The sequence below is a fragment of the Triturus cristatus genome, chromosome 10 (genome assembly GCF_964204655.1).
Source record: "Triturus cristatus chromosome 10, aTriCri1.1, whole genome shotgun sequence".
NCBI lineage: Eukaryota > Metazoa > Chordata > Amphibia > Caudata > Salamandridae > Triturus > Triturus cristatus.
The window spans coordinates 970,098,572-970,120,719 of record NC_140593.1 but is presented as its reverse complement, the minus strand read 5'-3'; the positions used below and the strand labels follow the sequence as shown (position 1 = coordinate 970,120,719).

Below are 22,148 nucleotides of genomic sequence, written 5' to 3'. Positions count from 1 at the left end.
ACTCTGCTTCCTGCTCTGGCTTCCTATGGGCACAGACTGCAACATGGGAAGAGTTACTTCCTGGTTGTGAGGTCATCAGGCTTCTCCCAATGCGACTCGGTAAAAATGCGAACTCGCAACTAGCGATTTCACTAATTGCGATCTCGCTAATTGCGATCTCGCTATTTGCGAGATCGTAATTTGTGAGTTTTCAGCGATTAGCGATTTTTGGGGTTTTTTTGGTAACGCGTTTAGCGATTTTTAGCGAATCTGTAATTTTTCGGAATCGGCGTCATGCATAGGATATACCGAATCCTTATTTGCGATTCCTTAAAAATCGCAATTAAGGACTCGCTATTTCTTTGCTTGATGCATGTGCCTGATAGTCTTTAGGGAGGAAATTCGCAAAGAAATTATTTAATACTTTGCTTTAAATGAACACTCAGTAACATCCCCTGCAGTTCTATGAGATGCCTTGAAAGCGGTGGTCGGTGGGGGGGGGGGGTGTATTGCCAAGCCTACAAGGGTACTGAAGGACATAAGACGATCATTAGAAAACATTGAAAGAGGAATACGTGACATGGAGGCAGCATACTACCAAACTAATGAGCTGAAGCACCTCACCACCTTTAGGGAGAAAATGACAGAAATTCACGAAGAGGCACGCAGGACGACTCGCTTCTTGGGTAAATTTACAATGGCTCGTAGATATGGAGAAGGGTCTGGTCTGCTAAAACTCTTGCTACCATGCTCAGACCCCCCGATCCTCCACATATGTCACAGAGTTATTAGACACTGACTCTAACCTGATCAGAGACCCCAATATGCTCCCTGACATTATCACCAACTTCTACACGAAATTACATTCATCTAGCCCAAGTTATGGGGCTGCTGAGCTGGACGAATACTGGGACATGATACAGCTCCTATGGCTCCATTCAAGTAATTCAAAGTCTGGCAGTCGACAAGGCCCCGGGATTGGACGGTCTCACTATCTCCTTCTATGAGACATACGCCCCAATACTGGCACCCCACCTTCTTCAAGTTTATCAGGAGGCATTAGAGACAGGTACCCTGCCCCCAACTATGTGGGAAGCGATGATAATCGCACTTCTCAAACCCAGGAAACCCGTGAATAATTGCAACTCATGTCGTCCACTATCCCTAATCAACGTAGACAACAAGATCTATGTTAAACTACAGGCTACTAGACTGCAGCCACTCCTACCCCTAATAGTTTGACCTGACCAGTCCGGTTTTATACCCGGACGCTCCACTTCTCACAACTTGCGTACAAAATTTGCAGTATTACATCATTTGGACCGCCCTCCTGGACACCACTAAAGCGTTCGACTCCCTAGAGTGGTCGTATTTATTTCCATTGCTGGCTAGTATTGGCTTCAGGCCCAATTTCATGAAACGAATAGGCCTTTATACACAGGCCCCACTGCACGTGTTAGATTTAACATTCTTATATAAAACCCTTTCCGGTAACCCGAGGCATGCGCCAGGGATGTCTACTATCACCTCATTTATTCGCTATTGCGATGGAACTTCTGGCTGTGAGACTTCCACAGCACCATGCTAATAGGAAACTGGGCTTCACATCTAGGGAGATGGTGGTATCTTTATACGCAGATGACATCACGTTATATGTCTGCAACCCAAAAGACAATTTACGCCCCATGATACACGAATTGATCCGGTTTGGCGGGATGTCAGGAATACATAGCAATTTGTCCAACCCCATACTATTTCCCCTTACTGACATGACGCAGCCATTTACATTAGAATACCCGCTACAATGGACTGAAGGCCCAGTTAGATATTTGGGAATTTGGATTAGCAGAGTCACACAGGAACTTTGGTAGGTTAACTATGGCCAAATGATCACGTGGCTGGAGGAGAAAGTGACTGTTTGGACAACATTGCCCATTTCAATGGCTGGATGGATAGCAATAGCAAAGATGATTGTTTTACCCAAATTACTGTACTTGTTTCTTAATCTACCCATACCGCTAACCTCTGTATTCTTTAAGCAAGTACGATCCAACATGGTTTCCTTGATCTGGGCAGGAAATCAATCTAGAATATCCTGGGAAGTTCTTACACTACCACTACACCAGGGGGGCCGGGAGCACCCAACTTTAACTTGTATACCTATTGCAACAAGCCCAATTTTTACACTACTGGCTATATCTGTCCCCATATCAACCCCATGTCGCAGTGGAACTGGATAGAGCCTCCCCCATTCCACTACATACAGCAGTCTACCAAGCCTACAGACATCTAGGAAGGGAGATAAACACAGTTAAAACTCTGAGATGGACATGGGACAGATTGAAGAAAAGAGCAGGTCTTTCCATACTGTATGTCCCATCCATTCCACTTGCACAAAATCCCCATCTTCCCCCGGTGAAGGACGGCGGAGCAATTAGGCAGGCGTGCAGACTCAACATTACAACATTCGACCTATATTCTGGAGAAGAATTTATTGCTCCACCACAATCCAGGGGAGACAAACTTCCAAACCTTTCGAACACTCTTTTATACTATCAACTGTGTGCTATGTGCCGCAAGTTACATAATACATTTCTGAATCCACCTCCTACTCTCACCCCACTAGAACACATACTAACCGACCCATCTACATGTAAGCTAATTATGCGCCATTACAATATCACACAGCGGACATCGCTGAAAATTAAACCAAGATCACTGGAGAGTTGGAACTCGATTTTGGAACCACCTGTCACGGATGAGAAGTGGCTCTGCTGCTGCGGCCAGTTGATACACCATTCCCCTAATTGCAGGCCACGTCTCATTCACTTCAAGTTCCTACATCGAATGTAACAAACCCCACTTCAGATCTTGGACATGGGTCTCAGAGCACACACTAATTGCTGGAGATGCCATACACCGCAAGCCACATTCCTTCATTTAGTGTGGCAATGCCCGCTGATGGCAAGATATTGGGATAAGGTGTATGACACTATTCGGGACATCACTGGGAGGGAATAGAGGGGTGTGCCTCTGGTGGGAATACTGGGCTATATAAAAGAAGCTTCCCCTGCAGATCGCCGCCTCCTTGCTGTGCTGTTGTTGGCAAAGCGCAGAGTGGCCACACATTGGGACTAATGCTCTGCACCTTTAACCCATGCGTGAGTAAATTATATCACATTTCGTCAGGAGCAATTGTCTACTTATTGGTAGCTAATGCCCCTTGCATCCAGACCTAAAGATATGTGGGCTCCATATCTTGATATGTCTTGCACGCTCAACGCCTACGATGTTAACGTGGCTGACGATTCTCTTACAACCATTAAAAATGAATGCTACCTGTTGCTAATAAATGTTCATGATCTGAAAGCCATATTTCGATACTCTGTCGTATTAGAGATCTATGTGAGATTGTGCCTCTGTCAGCCGCGGTCCGTGCAGGTAACAGCGGTTGGGCAGTGGGGTCGGGTGGGGGGTATTTCGAGGGACGATGACGAGGGAAAATTAAACCGCCTCGCCGCTGTTACCTGCGCAGCCCGCGGCTGGCCTCTGTTCATAATATCAATGACTGTCCTCATATTTCTGTCAAGATGTGATGTTGGGTTAAAGCTTGCACATGTGACTCCATTGTTTCCCCCGTTCCCCTCCCTATTTTTGTTTTTGTTTTCTTTATTACAAGCCTTGCTGCTTTCCATTACTCTGCAATTATATGGAATATTGTACAACTTTGAAAACCCCAATAAAAAATGTTTAAAAAAGATTTCGACTCGCACTTACAGACTTTTACTGTTAATGTAATGTTGCTCCCACCCTGGGCGAGGCTCTGCAAGAATGAAGGAATTAACCCCTGGGCTAGCAGAAGGCTCTGTAAGTGTCTCCGGCGCACTTGCTAAACCTGTGTTTACAGGAAGAGTCTTAAGGGCTGGGTAGTGACTCAACCAGCTGTTCCTGGAGGGTAGGGATCTTCCAGCGTGGACAGGTTCTGCTAGTCAGGCATGCTGGAGGCCAGGCACTTGCACTGCCCAATATATGAATGCCCGATATGTGGCAAAATAATTTCAAGTCACCAAATGCATAGGTCACACATTTGTGTGGCCAAGATTCATAAAACAATAACCAGTGAAGTTTGCTCTCACATGGACGTAGTTTTACACATTTTTGAAATTCACCAAACATTCTGAGGTTACATCTCAAGTTTTGCATCAGCCAATCATATCTTTCCTGGCACAAACCTAGACAAAAAGTCTTTTCTCGCTTTGGTGCAGGCATTAAAAAATTGTTAATGTTCACATTGTACAAACACTCTGTGGGTCAGGTTCACAAACATTTTGCTGTTTGTAGGCGTGAGTTACTTTTTGCAGTACTCCTTAATTGCTACTGGATTGATCCAGGAGCGCCCAAAGAGTAAGTTACAGCAAAATCTAACATCCTTGTCCAAGGCCATAAACAATTTTTCTCCACAGGGAAAATATATTTCCAGTGTAAGTAGTCCTTTCCCCACACCACTATATATTTTGAGGGTGTTCTGTGGCCCTCTGCCTCAAGAAAAAGGGGTTCACTCCTCTATTTGAAAGGAATATCTGAATTATTTTCATGGTGAGAACTGGTAGGAGAGGATTTGATGAATATCTACAAATTCATGTGTTTGTTGAGGTTAAAGCTTTAAAGGCAAACAACGCCTTTGAAAGCTCTTCTAGTGTGGAATTTACACTTGCATAATATAAAGTGGAGGCCAACATTATGAGTGTGTAAAATGATTTTGTGACTTCAAGATCATCTTATGTGTTTGTGTGAAACTTATATCACCTTATGTGTTTAAGTGACACTTAAACACACAAAATGGTTGTGAATTAGGCCTAATTTTTGGATGTTATCTGTGATCGATGTCACTAAGAGTCAACACTTCAAATACACAGCTATGAAGAAAGAATTAGCCAGTCACATAATACAAAAAAATCACACAACTGACAAAAATACTGCAAACGTGTTTAACATATGCCCACAATTTTCCCAAAGGTTAGGTACACATAAAGAATTTCAGTGACAGTGACTTTTTAAATAAAAAAATTAAAAATGTGTTTTGAGTATAGCCATCACAGTGTGCATATATTATTTACACCGAATTATATATAGAAAATACCAGTGCAAAAATCACAATTAAATTGCATAAAATACATACATTTTTGTTCTTAGTAAGACGTACAAATAATACAATAATATGAAAACAATAGCTCATTCCCGTCTTGCTTATTTCCCTACACATTAGATATTGCACCCAGTCTTAATTTCCTTGCACTGAACAGAAACTGAGACACAAGGTACTGATTAATATGTTTATCTGTCCACTGAAGAAGTAGACTAGTTACCTTTACAGTACTTATCAGCTTATGAAGCAGGGTAACTGGCACCTCCTTTGCCTGGACAAAGCACTTAGGTCTCGTCTGTGACAGCAGGCCGCAGACCTATCAGCTATGCCAATGCTTCTTTATCTCCAGATGTCCCCTGTATGTGTGGAATGTTTTTTCTAAATGCAAAAGAACAATCATTTGAAAAGGGCAAAGAAGGGAGAGATAGAGAGAGCAAGAGAAAATAGTCCCTTACACACTGCAATGGAAGGTACGGATATCAGCAGTGGAAGGATATAATTTATCCAATCAAAATACAGTGAGATTGAAATGCTCCTTGAAAGCCATCGAATTAGGAGCAGGGTACCTAGAAATAAAAGAAAGCCTTCAAATCATGAGCAGAGGAGGATGTCCAAGCCGCTAGAGCAGTGGTTTCCAAACTTTTTCAACTCGCGTCTCCCTTGACCCATTGGCCATTGACCATGGCTCCCCACTGTTACTTTTTTTTTGAAGGGCGGGGGGAATGTAAGCCCAGCCTCAGGAGTACTTGGATTTTTCTCTCTGAAAATAATTGGGATGAAGCTGATGAAGGTTTTATAGTCATATACGCAGGGTGTTTAGTAGTACTAAGGCGGCGCCTCCAATAAAATATTCCTAGTTACACTTCTTTGCCCATGCCTTTTTTAGAGTACCCTCCCAAACTTTTTTATCGCACTGGCAGCGCTAGATAGCACCCCTATGCATGTAGGCCCCATTGCCAAAGTTCTTCTGCGCTTGAAGAAAATTTGCATGCACTTCCATTTCTACCCATGTCATACGTGCCAACACACCTGTCTCAGCAGGGCGACTCACGATTTTATATACCACATACAGCTTTATTTTTGCTGTCTACTCCCTAAAATTGCCTCCAAATCAATGCAAGTAAAATAAATGCCTCTTATTCTTTTTTTTTTAAACGTCTCTTTGTCTTGCTTCCAAATGTTGGCATATGCTGTATATGGTGTTTTACTTCCCTATGCTCAAGGAGAGAGTAGGCCTGTCTGGAAATGTGTGTGTACTGAAAGAAATGTGTACTGGAAGTACCTATGGTTCAAGTACAAATGTCAATACTTAATAATACTTAGTGTGTTTAATAGACAGGACAACTGTACTCTCCTGATAACTTGCATTGGTGTAAAATGCACTTGGAAAAAACAAAACTATTAACGAGTCTAACAAAATAAATCAGGCACCTTCCGCTTACTTTGGGAGTGTTGGAACGTGGGAATGCAGTGAAATATGGAGGTCATTTCCCTCGACATGCCATCAATTAAGCACTACGTTTACACTTCGGCTTTAGGCATATCACTTACATATCATCGACATCATGCATTTAAGTCTAATTAGTTTAACTAAAGCCAACAGACCCTTCAACATTAAATGCATTAAAGCGCTTGGTACGCGGCTCCCCTGGCTAGGTTTGACGGCTCCCCAGTAAGCCACAGCGCACAGTTTGAGATCCACTGCGCAAGAGGAAGGACACAGCACCTGCACCAGATATAAAGCAGCTCCACTACTCTGGGCACCAATTCCAAAGACTTAGGGCCTGATTTAGATCTTGGCAGACAGGTTACTCCGTCACAAAAGGGGACAGAGATCCCATCTGCCGGCACATAAATCCCATTATATCCTATGGGATATAAATTCCGGCAGATGGGATATCCATCACCGTTGTGATGCAGTAACCCGTCCGCCAAGATCTAAATCAGGACCTCAGTCATCTTAAATTGGGGAAATGCCCTCTCCAATTAGACTGTACAGCCTATAAGTGCTGATTTTGCCTCACATACTGCAGCATGCCATTTGGACGTGGGCCTCATCTCAGGATACCATGTTCTCCGGTGAATGTCATATGTACCCAAGCTCCATATTTTCAACCAACCTTTCGATATGCCAGAGCTGGGACCTGGCATGTTGTATAGTACACAGTTTCCGATGTGCTGTAGATAGATAATAGCATGCAAGTTTACCCGGAGACTAATCTAAAACAGGCCTGGTTTTATGGGTTACATGCACTTCAAAAGGGTTGCATGCACTTTAACAGGTCCCAAACCCAAGTCCAAATTAAAAAATATATCGTGTATGCTTGGGTGGAGCTTGATGAGGCAGCTTTTACAAGAAGCGCTTTTCAGTCACACTATTCTGATGGCAGTGTGCAAGTGCCCACATTAGGGCTCCATGCCAATTACAGCCTTGGCATTCCCATGTATGCCAACCCTCCCTCCTACAAAACTGAGCTACTGAACTTGCACATTTACCTACATGGGGACGCCACGGCCCATTAGCGACATACCTAATCCCCAGTTCATCAAAATGCTTTAATCTTCCAAAGGGGCTTTATTAAAACAGACGCTTCTTCTTGTGATGGACAAGGCACCTACAATAATCACTTTGCAATTCTGTCCATTCATTACCAACTTCTTATCTAGATATTACTATATACAAGTCTAAAGAAGAGTATTTTATATATTTTCTTGCAGTTTTATATACTACACAAAGGGCATCAGAGTGCTTTACAAATGTCCCAGTTATTAAAGATTCGAAAGACAGTATTACAATTATAATTCGAAGTTTACAACGTTTGTTTAGGCAAACATTGTTAAGCAGCAGTAGGATCAGTAAATAGGTAAATTTACAGGAATTTTGTTTGGATTCAACAAAGTCAAACCGATCAGACAATCATCAGGTTTTGTTTACCAATATAATGAATTCATTTTTAGTAAACAGACATATGCCATTTATTGCTAATGTTGTCCCAGGTACCCCATTATGTGACAAATATTAACCTTTGCACGGGTATCCTTCGTCATATGACAGTCAATGCCAGTGTGCGCTTCCATATCTCATCATATCTAGTCATTGTTATAAAGTATTCAGGTTGTCAGGTATGCTAGAGGATACTACCATGTTCTTAATTGTCTTCCATCATATGCCATCCAATTTAACTATATGTCCAGGTGGCCCTCTTCGTCGTACTGCACCAGCTTCCGACACCTTCGGCACCCTGCTCCCCGCCGAATCTGGGACGCTCCCGATCCTTTGCTGATGGAACTCTGGACATGGTCCTGCTATCGACCTAAAACAAGAGGGAAAACATTGCTTAATTTTATATTCATGTTTCTGCTTTTCCCCGTTGACTTCAATGGTGCTTAATAGCGCACAAAAGTGATCTATTTTCCGAACTCTTGAAAATCATAACTCCTAAATTACTTACTGTAGATTGAAATTTGTTGGTCTTAAAAAATACATAAAAATCAATTTTTTATAAATTAGTCTCGGATATATTCTTGAGTGTGTGTCTCATTTATTGCTTCTGTGAGTACAACAAATGCTTAGCACTACTCTCTGATGAGCCTAACTGCTCACCTACACTACCACAAAAAGAGCATCAGGGTTAACTACTTTAATCCCTGTGTACCAGTAAGGGATCCACTGGACGGTCTGCACAGTGTACTTCGTTTTAGTACTCTAATAGAGCGCCAGCTTCCTACACAAAGTGGTGTAGTTCCAGACTCAGTGGCAGCTGCTACTTAATGGGGGTGGTGGAGCGGGTCGCGGGCGGGGAGAGGAGCGAATCAAAAAAAAATGTAAATCACTTACCTGCTGGTCAGCCTCCTCCTCTCAGTCCTCTTCAGCCGCTGCCAGGACTCCAGGGGAAGGAAGCACACAGACTCCCCTAGCCAATCACGACGCTGCCTTAGAGCAGCATTGTGATTGGTCTGAGCGCCGTGGTTCGGAGCTCAGACGGGGACTAACAGGCTATGCATGTTCTCCACCCAGGCTGTGCAATACAGCCTGATGGAGAACATGCTAAGAGCGCATGACTGTTTGGCAGGCCCAAGAGGGCCGGACAAGCTGTCATGTGCACTTAAGCGGGTGCCAACACTCCTATCCCTGCTCCTCTGTAACACCGCTGCCCAATCCCGCCCTCAACCAGCTGAGCCAGAACGGAAAAATAAAATGATATTAACAATGCATTATCATTTTATTTTTCCTTTTTGACCTGCTCACAGAGCAGTGGGGTGACACTATTCCGCCTTAGCACAGGAGCCTCCGCTGCGTAGTTCTTTGCAATACTGTAGGGCATGTGACATAGTTTCCTGTCATACTGGAAGGGTACTTTATAAAGTCCTAACACTGTTTTTGATGATCTTTCTATTGTTTTATTAACTGGTCTTTCCATTAAAAAATAAATACCAGCCATGCAGAACGCAATTTGTTAAACAATAAGTGCTAGGTCTAAAGTTTAGCTCAGAATACGCGGCTGGTGCTACAAATAGACTATGCAGTCTTACTTTCGTCTCATGCCTCTTTTATACACCACTGGACACTTACGGCTCTTTTATCTCAGTTTCTCACTCAGGCTGTTTTTCATCCCTGCTTTCTCTCTTTGTCACAGTTTGACCTTTTTAGGTCGAGCCTAGCGCAGCGAGCATGCGCTGCTCTATGGGAGGCGTCTTGTGAGCACTCTGAACTTACCCGAAACTTCTCAGTGTGGGTCTTACTCCTCCCACACATTGGATTGGCCTTTGCGTGTGTCTTTCAATAATGAAAGCACGCAAATGGCCAAAGCCATTTGCGTGCGATCACTCCCATGGCGTTTTGCTCTCTGGAGTGAGCAGCGGGGCGCAGGGTGGCAGCTGCGTTCCTGTGCCTGCCTCACCACTCCTCTTGTCATGGGATAATCAAACAAGAGAGTGGTGGGACTGGGCACAGGAATGCAGCTGCTGCCCTGCGCGCCGCTGCTTGCTCCCGAGAGCAAAACGCCGTGGGAGTTGACATTACAAAACCACTTTTGATTTAGTATCCCACATTTCTTCACTCTACCACATCTGTTTTCTGTTTTACACAACTGCCCTCTCACCCATCTCCCTCCCTCAACTTTGTTCATTTCCCTGTCACTCAGGGTCTCTCTCTTAGCCTCGTCTCTCTAACCTCGCCCACGGCTCCGCTCTCCCGTCTATGTTTCCCCCTCTCGCTTGCACGTCTCTCATCTCTTGCCCATCCCCCATATTGGACTGTGTTTTATGAGGGGTGTTTACTAGGGTTTCTTTGCAACCCTTAGTCTCTGAGCCGGGGGTTGAGAAGGTCTGTACTGGGGCATCTCGTGGTAGGAAGGTGACTGTGTCTGGTGGCCTCTCAATGCAGATGTCTCTTTTCTAATTGAGTGTGTTATGGCACCTTTGGAAACCTGGTATCTGAATTGAGAGGTGTGTGTTTGAGGTCTCTGTGCAGGAGAGTGCCTCAGTTCTGAGTGACAGAATGTCAGTGTGTGTGTGCTGAGGTCTTCCTTGTCAGTCTCGTTCGGAGCCGCTACTCCTCTAGCCCCCTACACTGGCCAGCTGTCTCTTACAATCTGTTGCCGGTCTCTTGCCGGCCATCATAATCTCAGCTGCTGTATTTGTCATCAGCGAGATGTAGACACACCCTCGTTGCATGGGCAACAAGACTGAACCAGGCGCCAGAGCGCCTCCGGTAGCAGTGTAACGAGATTAATTTAAGGCTAGAACGCCCCCCGCACCAAAGAGCAACGAGAACGTGGTTAAAGGCAGAGCGGTGCCGAGTGTCAGAGAAGCAACTCCCCTGGCACCTCCTCGTTTAACTATGGTTGGTTCTCCGCATTAGCTAGCGTGTTTTGCTTGAGTCAAACTGTTTAATCTCACCACTTTTAAATTCCACCAGTCGCCACTGGTTGACGACGCTTGGTGACCATAACAAGTTGTTTGCTGTTTTACGAGCAGTCCGAGCTAAGGCGAAGTGAGGCGGTGTGCCCCAGAGTGCAAAAGCAGTTCGGGCTACTCTCTCTCTCTCTCTCTCTCTCTCTCTCACACACTCTCTCACTCACTTTCTTTAGAAAAGGTTCCATCCACTTTTCTGAAGTTCAATACAGGAGGTGGGTCAACTTACAAATGAGAGCAGGCAGTATTGACCTTGCTATCCTGTATTCAGTCAGTGTCAGTGATAACTTTATTTCGGTCGAACGACCATAAAAGTGCACGTACGTACATCAACAATTACAAGGACATGATAAAACAATAAATATACATATAAAGTTAAAAAAGTTAAAAAGAATTAAACTTGAAGTTATCATACAAAGATAATTAGATTAAGAAAGTTTGTCTCCTACGCCACATACTGTGCAAATAGCGGGATACAGCAAAAACAATGTTGGGATGAGTATCATAGATTAGTGACCTGCAAGCCTGTTTAAAGTGGCGAAATCCCAAATTCCTACAAATAGGAGTCAACCAACATTTCCTGATTGCGTAATAGGCTGGACAAAAAAGTAGTACATGTGCAACAGACTCTGTTTTATAATTACAGGCAGGACAACTTTCCTGGTTTTGAGTCTGCCACTTAGACGAAAAGGACCGAACCGGTAAAGTGCCAAATCTTAGCTGGATATACAATTTTCGTGCCAATGGGGGTTCTATTTGATCCATGAATTCCTCTAGTTTGGGATCTTGCTTAACCATGAGGAATTCTAAGGACAACCTACCCAAAGCTGAAGAGCTCGAAAAGGAAGAAAAATTCTTAATAGATATCAGGGCAAGAAGCTTTTTCCTTGTTATCCCAGGGCAACTTGCTTCCGGGTTTGCCCACAAATCCGGGAGTCCTAATTGGGTACAACCTTCATTAATATGTGTAAGCCAGGGGATCTCTTTATATTTAAGAGCAGGCCAGATCTTTGCAAATTCTGACCTATAGGAGGTCAGTTCAGGCACTGACCACAGCCTCTTCCAATACAAAATTGGTCTCGCACTGATGATCTCCTCTATTGGGACTAGCCCAAGATCAAGCCTAAGGGGGATCAGCGGAGTGCTAGAAGGAAGCCCTAAAAGGGATCTTAGGAAAGACTGCTCGACCTTGAGGAGAGACACTGTCTGCTTATGCCCCCAAAGTTCAGCCCCATAGATTACGGCCACTCTTGCCTGTCGACAATAAATTTCAAGGGCAGGGGAGACAGGTTTAAAATTTGATTTTTTAAAAACTTTATTTAAACCCCCTGTCAATTGGGCAAGTTTGAGCGTGGACTTAGCAATTTGGGAATTCCAGCTAAAGTTCTCCGTTAGCATAACGCCCAAATAAACAAAAGTTTTAACCCTTTCAAGGGGAATATCAAATAAAACTGGGTTTGGACGCACCCGCTTAGGGGGGTTAGGGGGGTTAAAAATCATATATTTTGTTTTCCCCAGGTTTATTTCAAGTCCTCTTAGCTCACAAAACCTCGCAAAACCATTCAGTATGTTTTGTATGCCCGATGACGTTTTTGACAACAACAAAGTATCGTCTGCAAACATCAATGCGGGCACACAACCTGACACCAGTTTAGGAGCGTCATTGTCTACCACACGATTTAGGTGGTCAACAAGACCATTAATATAAAGGCTGAATAATGTCGGAGCAAGGCAACAACCTTGGCGAACACCTTTTTGAACAGGGAAACGTTCAGTAAGCTCACCATGCTTACCACACCTTACTTGGGCGAAATTGTTGTTATGGAGCCTAATTAGGACGGCCAATAAATAAGGTGGGAGGCCCAGTTCTGCCAATACTTGCCACAATTTAGTTCGTGGGACTAGATCAAATGCCGCCCGCAGGTCCACGAACACTAGGTAGAGGCTGCCACCCTCAACCAAAGCTGTTTTCCAGTACAGGACCTGCAGGCGAAAAATCTGATCTAGGGTAGAAGTACCAGCCCTGAAGCCTCCCTGGAGTGTGGAAAGAATCCCATTCTCCTCAATCCATCCCAAGACCCTGTCCAAAAGAACCCTCCCCATTAATTTTTGTGAGGTGTCAATAAGGCTGATAGGCCTATAATTGGAGGGGGTTAATGGACAGCCCTTTTTAAAAACGGGTACTATTTCGGCCCCAAGCCAGGTGTAAGGTACTTCACTCCCCTGTAAGATACGATTAAACAGGACAGCTAAGTACGGTGCCCATATCTTTGGTTGATCCCTAAATAGGTCCCCTGGCAATTTATCCAGGCCTGGAGCCTTATTTGGGAGCATTTTTCCGATTGCTGTTTCCACCTCAACCAAAGTGAAGAGTTCAGGTGGAACATAGCACCCTGGGACTGGTAAAAAATCTGGGGTATCAATGGACAGGCTATCAAGATTGCTCGCGCCATAAAGATCACTAAAATGACGTTCCCAAATTGAAGCAGCTATGTTAGGGGCAGGGGCGTGGGAATGCCCACCAACTCCAGTTGCAACAATAGTCCAAAAGGATTTTATATCCTTACAACTAAGCGCACGTCCCAACTCTTCCCACAGTACAGCCTCCCCTTCCTTCTTCGTTTCGCTTATTGCCTTTTTATACAAAGAACGATTTGCTCTAATTTGCTCCCTGTCCTTAGTTTTTATTGCAATCAGCAAATCCTTTTTGGCTGTGCGGCAGGTTTTATTGAACCACCTAGCTATTAAGGCCCGGGACTGTTTAACCCTTTTAACTGGATACAGAGTGTCCTTTAATGCAATAACCAGATTACCATGGATATCTGTAGGGCTACCTAGAGGCCCGACTTTCCCCATCTCTTCTATGAATGGTATTATTATTCCATACAACTCCGCCAGCTTACTAATGGACATTTGAAGTTCTGGCCACTTTACTCTCCTTCTACAATTTGTGATTGCCAATGGATCAATCACAAGATGGTCACCCGGAGCAGGATTTTTAAGTCCAAAACTTCCTGGTTTAAGGGTCAGGGCTAGAGCATTGTGGTCACTATCAGACCTCGCAATGACCACAAATTCAAGGAGCCTGTCCCAATGTCTGGCTTCAATAAAAATGTAGTCAATTGTTGAGGTATGATTTGCTCTATTAAATGTTACTTTACCAGGTCTATCTGGCATCACCCTTCCATTGCATGCTCGCAGTGATGTAGCTAAGGAGACTGACTGCAATTGCAAGACAAGGGGGGTCCATACCTTGACCAAAGGGGCCAGTGGGTCAGGAATATTCCATAATACATCTACTTCATCACGATCTCCCGTATTTGGGTCCAGAAGAGGCTCAAAGTGGCAGTTAAAATCCCCGCCCAGGATTAGCACAGTGGAGGAGTCGAGTGACTGTAAGAGTTTAAACATTACACTAATAGCCTTTGATTCAAGGCCCCTCTTAATAGGCCTTGAATAGACATTTATCAGGGCAATACTTGGGCCGTTCACTACATCCAATAATACAAGTTGTACATCCCGAGAATCAGTTGGAATATCCTTCGCCTTAATCCCCAAATGGGAGCCAACCCATATAGACAGCCCCCCCGATGGCCTTCCTCTACCACTCTTACATGCTAAAATATCAAATGTTGCAAAACCCGGGGCCGCACTCTCTTTAAGCATCCAGGTTTCTTGCAGCATGCAGATATCAAAGGAGGAGACAAATGTAACCCACTCAGGGTTGGGGAGTTTATTTTTGAGGCCTGCCACATTCCATGAGATGATTTTAATCCCTTCAACGTTGGAGGTTTGCTTAGTTATTTGGGGTTCCAATAAGTTGGTGGGATAGCTCAAAGTTAAGGTACCAGCATCCACCCTCTGTTTGGTTACACATTCTAGAGGGGGGCATGGAGTAGAGGGAGATACAGGTAGTTCTGGTGTAAAGATCCTCTTCAACGGGCTTTGTCGTTCAGTTTGTCCGGGATTACCACTTTGAAGCAGCCCGAGATGTGCTAGTGGGTCAGACTGGGTAGCAACAAGGGGAAGTTTAGTCGTATGTCTCATCTGTCAATCGCAATCATCAAGATTCGAAAGAACCTCATATCGATTCGAGACATCCAGTGGTGTAAGAGGGATCAAATGGTCCTGCCTCCCAATACGATTCCCATAGCTCCATGGTAGTACAGTGTCCCACCCTGGGATGCTATCAAGGAACATTGGTTTGGGATTACTTTCGAACCTTTTATACTCTTTATGGAATAACCGAGGATTATTCGAAGAAAAAGAAGGAACCCCAATGTATCTTGTTCTACTCCCTTGGTTTCTGGGGTAAAAAAAAGTTAACTCCAAGGGAGTAATGGAAGTACCCAATGTCTCTGCAGGCCAATTAAGGATATGTCTTACAGCCGCGGGGTCCCTAAAGTTAATAAGAATTAAATCCCCCTTAATATCCTTCTTCCTGCTTCCCAACCAATCCAGTCGGCGAACGTGGAGAATTTTGCCATTGATGATATGGGGGAGTGGACGATTTTGGCTCAGCCAATGTACAGTCTTATTTTTAAGCTGAGCAAATCCCTCCCTCTTACCATCAGGCAGTTTAGGAACTCTCGCCAACACTACCACATAGGGGACTGCCTCAGGAGGTAATTCAACCTGGGGCTCCCTGAAATTTTTTCCCCTAGCAACACTGGGACTCGCGCGCTCGTTAAAGCCCACATTTTTTCCATCTCGTTTATCCCCAGCCCTCTGAGTTTCATTTTGGGCTAGTACGTCCAAATGTCTTACAGATTTAGGGGTTAATTGGGGCAGCTCTTTAGCGCTAGTAATCATTACACTAGCTCCAGCTGGAACTTCTCCTGCGACAGAACATGAAGGTATTTTGGTTACGGCGGGAGAATGGTCCATCAATACTATATCTCTGCTCTGTCCCATTTTGTAGTTGATGGCCGATTCTATGTTCCCCAGTCTTTCCTCAACCCTCTTTAACCTCTCAATAATAGGTAAAATGAAGGACCTTATAAGGTGCTCAATACTTTCCAGGGGGTCATTAAGTTGTATTTCCTTAGGAGGGCAATGTTGGGGGGTGCCTGCCTCCACCAGGTTTAGAACAGTATTCGAGATGACCTTTGTGGTTTGTACAGGCAGCGTGGGAGCTTTGGGGATAGTAACAACAGGTTTGGTGATAGTCATATCACTTCTCCCAAAGTCAGTGTGGCTAATTTTAGGTCTACATGCATCTCCGCCCTTCTTTCTCCTTTTCTTGGGTGGTGGGCCGGGAACTTTAGACTGCACTAAAGGTCTGGTCTTCCTTTTAGTAGGCTCTTTAAATGGCAGGGAGGAGATTGGTAACACTTCTGTTCCCGACATAGAGTCACGCGAGCAAGAGATAGTTATTACGTGTGTAGAATCCAGGGAATTAGGTGGGGAAGATGGGGGAGATAACTCCCGAAGAAGTGCAGGGACACCATCTAGTGAGATCAAATCATCGCTAGACGGGTTTACAACCGACTGGGTATCTTGTTGTAAAAAATCAGTAGGGGGCCTTTTCTTCAGACACTCAATTGACTGGCGGCGCTCAGCCCTTCGCTCAGCTAGTATGTCCTCCCTCTCTAGGTCCGTAGAGACCTTACAGAAATATCGGTCCAATGTGCCCTTAGCCAAACCACCAGGCTTTATAGATAACGAAAACTCTTGATTCTCAGCCATGGTGTCTTGAATAAGCAAGCGACCACTACGAGAGAAGGGGAAAGAAATAAATGACCCCAAGCGAAACAATGTCACACACAGTAAGAGTCCAGGTAGCTCCCAATCACAGTCACTGGCCCACAACAGGCCTATCTCCCACCCAAGACAATCCACAGGAAGTGACAAAATGTATCCTGATAATCAGGTGCTGCTAATTTAGCCAATCAAGGTAGGTCCAATAATGCAAAGTGGAAAGGCAATATGCAGATGAGTAAGATGGCAAGAAAGGCCAACACTTTCAACACTTACAAGTTAGTAGAGATATCAGAGGGTATGCCCAGCCCGGCCTCGAGCGGTCCTTGACGGGCTAGGACGGGCCCGCCCTTGGCCCGGGCTTGGCCCGGGCGCTGCCCGCGCGCGTCCCGCGCTGCGAGACTGCTGAGGGCCTTAAATGAGTCCCGGGCGCTGCGTGATGACGTTTGCAGCAAGCGCCGGGTGCTAGGAACTCTGGGGGAGGTAGTCTTTTCAGGGCCGTTCCCCTCACGGCGGCGATGTCGAGAGAAAAGTCAGAAATGCCCCCAACGCTGGCCGTTCCCTTCACGGCAGGTTCATGGACAGCAGAGCAACAGTGAGAGTATCAGCGCGTCCCCACAGTGAGAGTATCAGCGCGTCCCCTGTATTCAAGATAACCGATGGTCTTGAAACTCTTCTAGAAATCTGCCTATACATCATTAAAATCTGCAACAGCTGGCAAATAATCTACTTTGAACAGCTCCAGTCCACTTGATGATGAACCCAATTCAATTTCTGACCCTAGGATTCAAATGTCAACTTTTTAGTTTGTTTGTTTGTTTTTTACATGTATGTACTCAGGCAACTGACATCAGCATTGTAAAAACTGGGTTTCCATGTATCGTTCAGTTGTACATAATGCTTTCTTGGTCATATATAATGTAACAAAAATGCTTCTGACACTTCTTTATTATAACTTTTCAGCATGCTGCAGACTTCTCTACAGCACAGCTTAAAGACATAGGCAAAGCCAATATCTCTGGCTAAACACTTATAAGGTCCCAAAGGCGAGACCTATTGGCTATGCCATTGCTTGTTGTACTTTTCTGTCTTGCTCTAGATTAAACCCTTTTGATGTACAATATGTGCCGGGTCCCAAATACCAGTGCCGGTGGGCCCAACCCAGTGCTTGAAATGGGCCGGTACTGTCTGGTACTGAGTACCGGCACTTTTTTTATTTTGAAAGGGAAAGTACCGGCACTTCTCAAGAGTGACATAATACTTTTAATTGGAGAGTACCGCCAATTCTCAGAAACAAGAAGGTACTCTGGTACAAAGTACCTGCACTTCTATTTTTTCATTTCAAGCATGCTTTAAATGGGCCGGTACTGTCCAGTACTGAGTACCGGCACTTTTTTATTCTGAGAAGGAGAGTACCAGCACTTCTCAAGAGTGACGTAATACTTTTAAATGGAGAGTACCGGCACTTCTCAGAAACAAGCAGGTACTCTGGTACAAAGTACCTACACTTCTATTTCTCCATTTCAAGCACTGGCACAACCTGTATCCATTGGCTCAAATTAAAAACGTACATCCAACTAGTAACGTGGTGTCAAACCTATCCTCCACTTGAGGGTCCTCATAAATCTGTCGCCACTGCTCCTTCGGCACCCAGGTGCTCAGCACGACTTCAGAACAGTCATGTTCGCGCAGTAAGTGAATAATCGCCGTCCTTTCCCGGAGCAGGCCTCTGCTCCCTGCCGCTGCCTGGCAGCTGGGCCTGGCTCTGCCGCGCGCAGTTCCGCTCGCGGTCGGCTCGAAGGGAAGGGTGTGTCCGCCCTCCCTGCAGGTACAGCGGGAGGAGGGGCGCGCGGGGCGGCGCGCGCTTGCAGGTCTCTGAGGCTGGCAGTGGCCGCAAGTCGAGCAGGAACAAAGTGGGTGTCTGGCAGGCAGACGCTCGGCTTCCGCTGGGAATCACTGACTGGGCTGCTCCCGAAGATCACCGAAGCCTCCTCCAGCGCCGCACGGTAATTCGAGGTAAGTTCCAGTGTTTTACTTTGTTTTTTCTTATCCAAAACCTTTCCTCGACTATTTACACAGTGTCGTCACCCTTTCTGTGTCAACTTGGCTTTGAAAGCTGTGCAGCATCTGGGCAGATCTTTTTCAGTCACAGAGTCCGATTAAAGCAACCAAAACATGAATTATTTGGATTTTTACACTTGACGCGCAAGAGGAGAATCCTTTTTGTCCACACGGACGAATGCAAATGCTCATGATAATTTTAGTGTCTCTATTTAATGTGTCTGCGTTTTATTTTGATGCCTGTGTTGTTCGGCCCTTTTTCCTGTGATCACACAGCAACGCCAGTGTTGTGTTGGTGCGTCATATATCGTATAAATTCATGTTTAGAGGTTTTTATGCCTGACTACGGACAGCGAGGCTTGGGCGAGGCTCCTGCTGCGGCAACCTACCTACAGGAGATATATTGTGCCAGAGAGGGGCATGCTACATTAATTTCACTGGCAAACACTGGAGTGTTGGGTACCTAAAGGAGTTGCGGGTGTGTAGAATTTGTGAAGCGTCTTTATTTTTGCCTAGCGAAGAGGGAATCTTATGTGGCTGTGGTAGAAAGCTAGGATTTTTTTTGTGTGTCTTTTTTAAGCAAATACCTTCATGATTAAGCATGTTATATATATGACCGTAAGTATAGTCAGGGCTTTAAGTGGACCGGGTCCTGCCGGTGTTCAGCACTTTCAGCTCTAAAAAGCAAGTACTGAGACGGGTCCCCATCGGGCTTTCCATGTTTGCCCTCCCATCCGAGTGGGAAAAAAAATCTCAACTCTGCAGCAGTTTGCTGCTTTTGATGTAACTTTTTTTGTTTTGCAATTTTGTTTAGCTCGAACTTAACCCGGAGGTATTGGAACATAAGAGCACCAGTTACGTACACAAGAACATATTCAGTTTTTTTTAAACGCACAGAGAGATTATGTTATTTGCCCAGAATCACAGGTTGTTGAGCCGACGCCAAGACTCCAACCTGCTTCTCTAACTACACGAACAGGACTTTAGTCATTACACCACAGACAAGAGCTGCAGCATGTTCTATATATATATATATACAACGAAGATTATTGACAGAGCCAATAGTCCTGACTTGTTGTAGGTGTATGGTTACTTGTTTTTGTATTGTATATTTTTTGTATTATACATCTCGAAGCAATGATAGAAGCTGCAACATACCAGTTGGGTGGCACACTATGGTAAGCACAGATTTTTAGCTGAAGTGTTTTAAGTCACACCTTATTGAGAGACTCAACCAAGTTTTTTCATCCCATTTAAAGCCCTGAGAATAGTCCATGTAAAACACAACGGGCTTCGTGTATGGCATTTTAGCGTAGAGCAGCGCAGCAAGGCAGCTTGCTGCGCTGGCCTGCGCCAAAGTGAAAGGGCAGGAATACACCATATTTAAGTAATATGGTGCATTCCTGGCCTTCTGCTGGTGGTGGTGCCGTTTCAGCAGTCTAGCGCCAACATACCTAGCACCATGGTGCAAGGGTGCCTCCATTGCAGGCAGAATCATTTGTGCAGGGATGAGCCCCTTCCTGCACAAAAACTATTTGGAGAGGTGTTTTCCTCTTTGTAGGTGTGCTCCAGAATGCGGCACACATGGAAAGCGGAACAAATGAGGAGAAATAAACATATTTCCCCTCATTATGACTCAGATCGCAAGGCATACGGATTTGGCGCGTCCCCAGTTTTGTATCACTTTAAATCTGGGGCAGCGTCAAATTCCATAGGTTTTGCGTGGGAACACCCACCACAAACTGTCCACGGAACGCCTCCTGGGCACAGAGATAGGTGACACAGCGATTTGCACTGCGTCGCCCTACTCCTGATTTATGGGGCCATTCAGAACCACAGAGGGTGGCTTTGCATGGCTTCTTAAATCTTTGAGAGCCTTGCGTCACGCATGTACCACTTTACGTGGTGCAAAAGTGACGCCACTGTTGCTTCTCTGGGCTGTTTTACAAAGTAAAATGTAATGACAATACTTAATAAGCTGCCATAGCATCCATAGAAGAGGGCTAATGAGTCGGTGAATTTTTTTTTTGATTTATTGATTTGGAGTTTTTATGTAGCATATAATGGGCTAGTCATAACATCATAGGGCTGGTCTGCATCAAACTCTACGTGGGTGCTGATTTAGGGCTGCATGTGAGCAACTCGCCTCTTTGAGCTCCCACCTAGCCGATGACATGTGCATAGTGCTTAATATGTAAAAAAAGAAAGTCAGTAAATAAACATAAGCCCTGGGGACCTACGTTTTTCATCGGAGTGTGCCAGCGACGATCCTGGTTGCCGGGACTGCTGACACCCAGGGCTGCCTACTCTTAATTTATCCTCTTCATCCCTTCTTCCACCTCTCTACTTATCCTGTTTATTTATCTTACTCTTCGAGGTTCTTTCTCATTCCTGCTTTTTCTCTCTCTCTCTTTTGCCCCCTTTTGTCCAAGTTCTGCCTTTCTCTCTCTTGCTCTGGATCAAAGTCTGATGATGAAAAGTAAGCACCGGTCCCCAAAATGGAGCGCCAGTGCCCCCCACCTGCATCCACGACAAGCGCTTGTTGTGTATGACACTCGCTCCTCCCATTCTTCAGCGGCCTATAGAGACATTGTCATTAAAGACATTTTTTTGTGTGCCAACTGGCTGGGCAAAGTGGCATCTGTGCTAAACACCAGGTGCATAACAAAGTATAATGTAGCGGCTGTGGTTTAGGACACCTGTTACCCTCCGCAGGCTCGCTTTCCACCAAAGACTTTTTCATATCTGCAGGACAGCTAGCCCAAGTGACATTTTGGGGGCCCTCATCAATTTTTGGTAGCCAACCCCTTTTGGTTTATGACATCGAGATGAGTTTAGAAATGGCAGCCACATTATCCTTGGCTTGCTGGGGGTTGTGCGTTACAATACCGAGATCAGGAATATCTGTCGAGCCACACATCTCTGCTGCACAGTGCGAGCCACAGTCCTATTGTCAAGGTGGAAAAGCATACATAGGAAAGTATCGATTTACTATTTTAAGCTTTGCCTCTATTTACCTTCATGATGCTTTGGTAGTCGATATAAGTGCAAGTCAATACTGAAACGCCAATATTGTGGCAGAATACAACGCGGGTGACCCCTTCCTGTGCCATTATATCGAGACACTTGTACCGCTGCTAAGGGCAATTCTTAAAAGCAGGTGTTGATTCGGGTCCCTGTCGGGCTCTCCATTTTTGCCCTCACCCTTAGGGGGGGGAAAAAATCTCAACTCGGCAGCAGTAGCACACTTCACTGCCTTTGATGTAATGTTATAGTTCTTTCACAGTCTCATCATTTTAGAACTGACGCATGTTTACTGCTATATACAACGAAGCCGTAGCGGTTG

At 44.9% G+C, this 22,148-nt stretch overlaps 1 protein-coding gene and 1 long non-coding RNA gene across 2 annotated transcripts in view; one reads left to right on the top strand and one right to left on the bottom strand.

Annotated features, from left to right (window-relative positions):
- Positions 1-4,953: 4,953 nt before the first annotated feature.
- Positions 4,954-18,511, bottom strand: LOC146796350 (uncharacterized). Its single transcript, XR_014969612.1, has 2 exons — positions 18,313-18,511; positions 4,954-8,439 (listed from the first exon to the last, which is right to left on the bottom strand). It is a non-coding gene; the product is annotated as an uncharacterized LOC146796350 (long non-coding RNA).
- LOC146796348 (villin-1-like) overlaps positions 18,413-22,148 on the top strand; it is a 289,009-nt gene continuing 285,273 nt past the window's right edge. The window contains exon 1 of the mRNA XM_085628872.1: positions 18,413-18,757. The gene's annotated coding sequence lies outside the window, so the exon portion shown is untranslated. The remainder of the gene's footprint in view (positions 18,758-22,148) is intronic.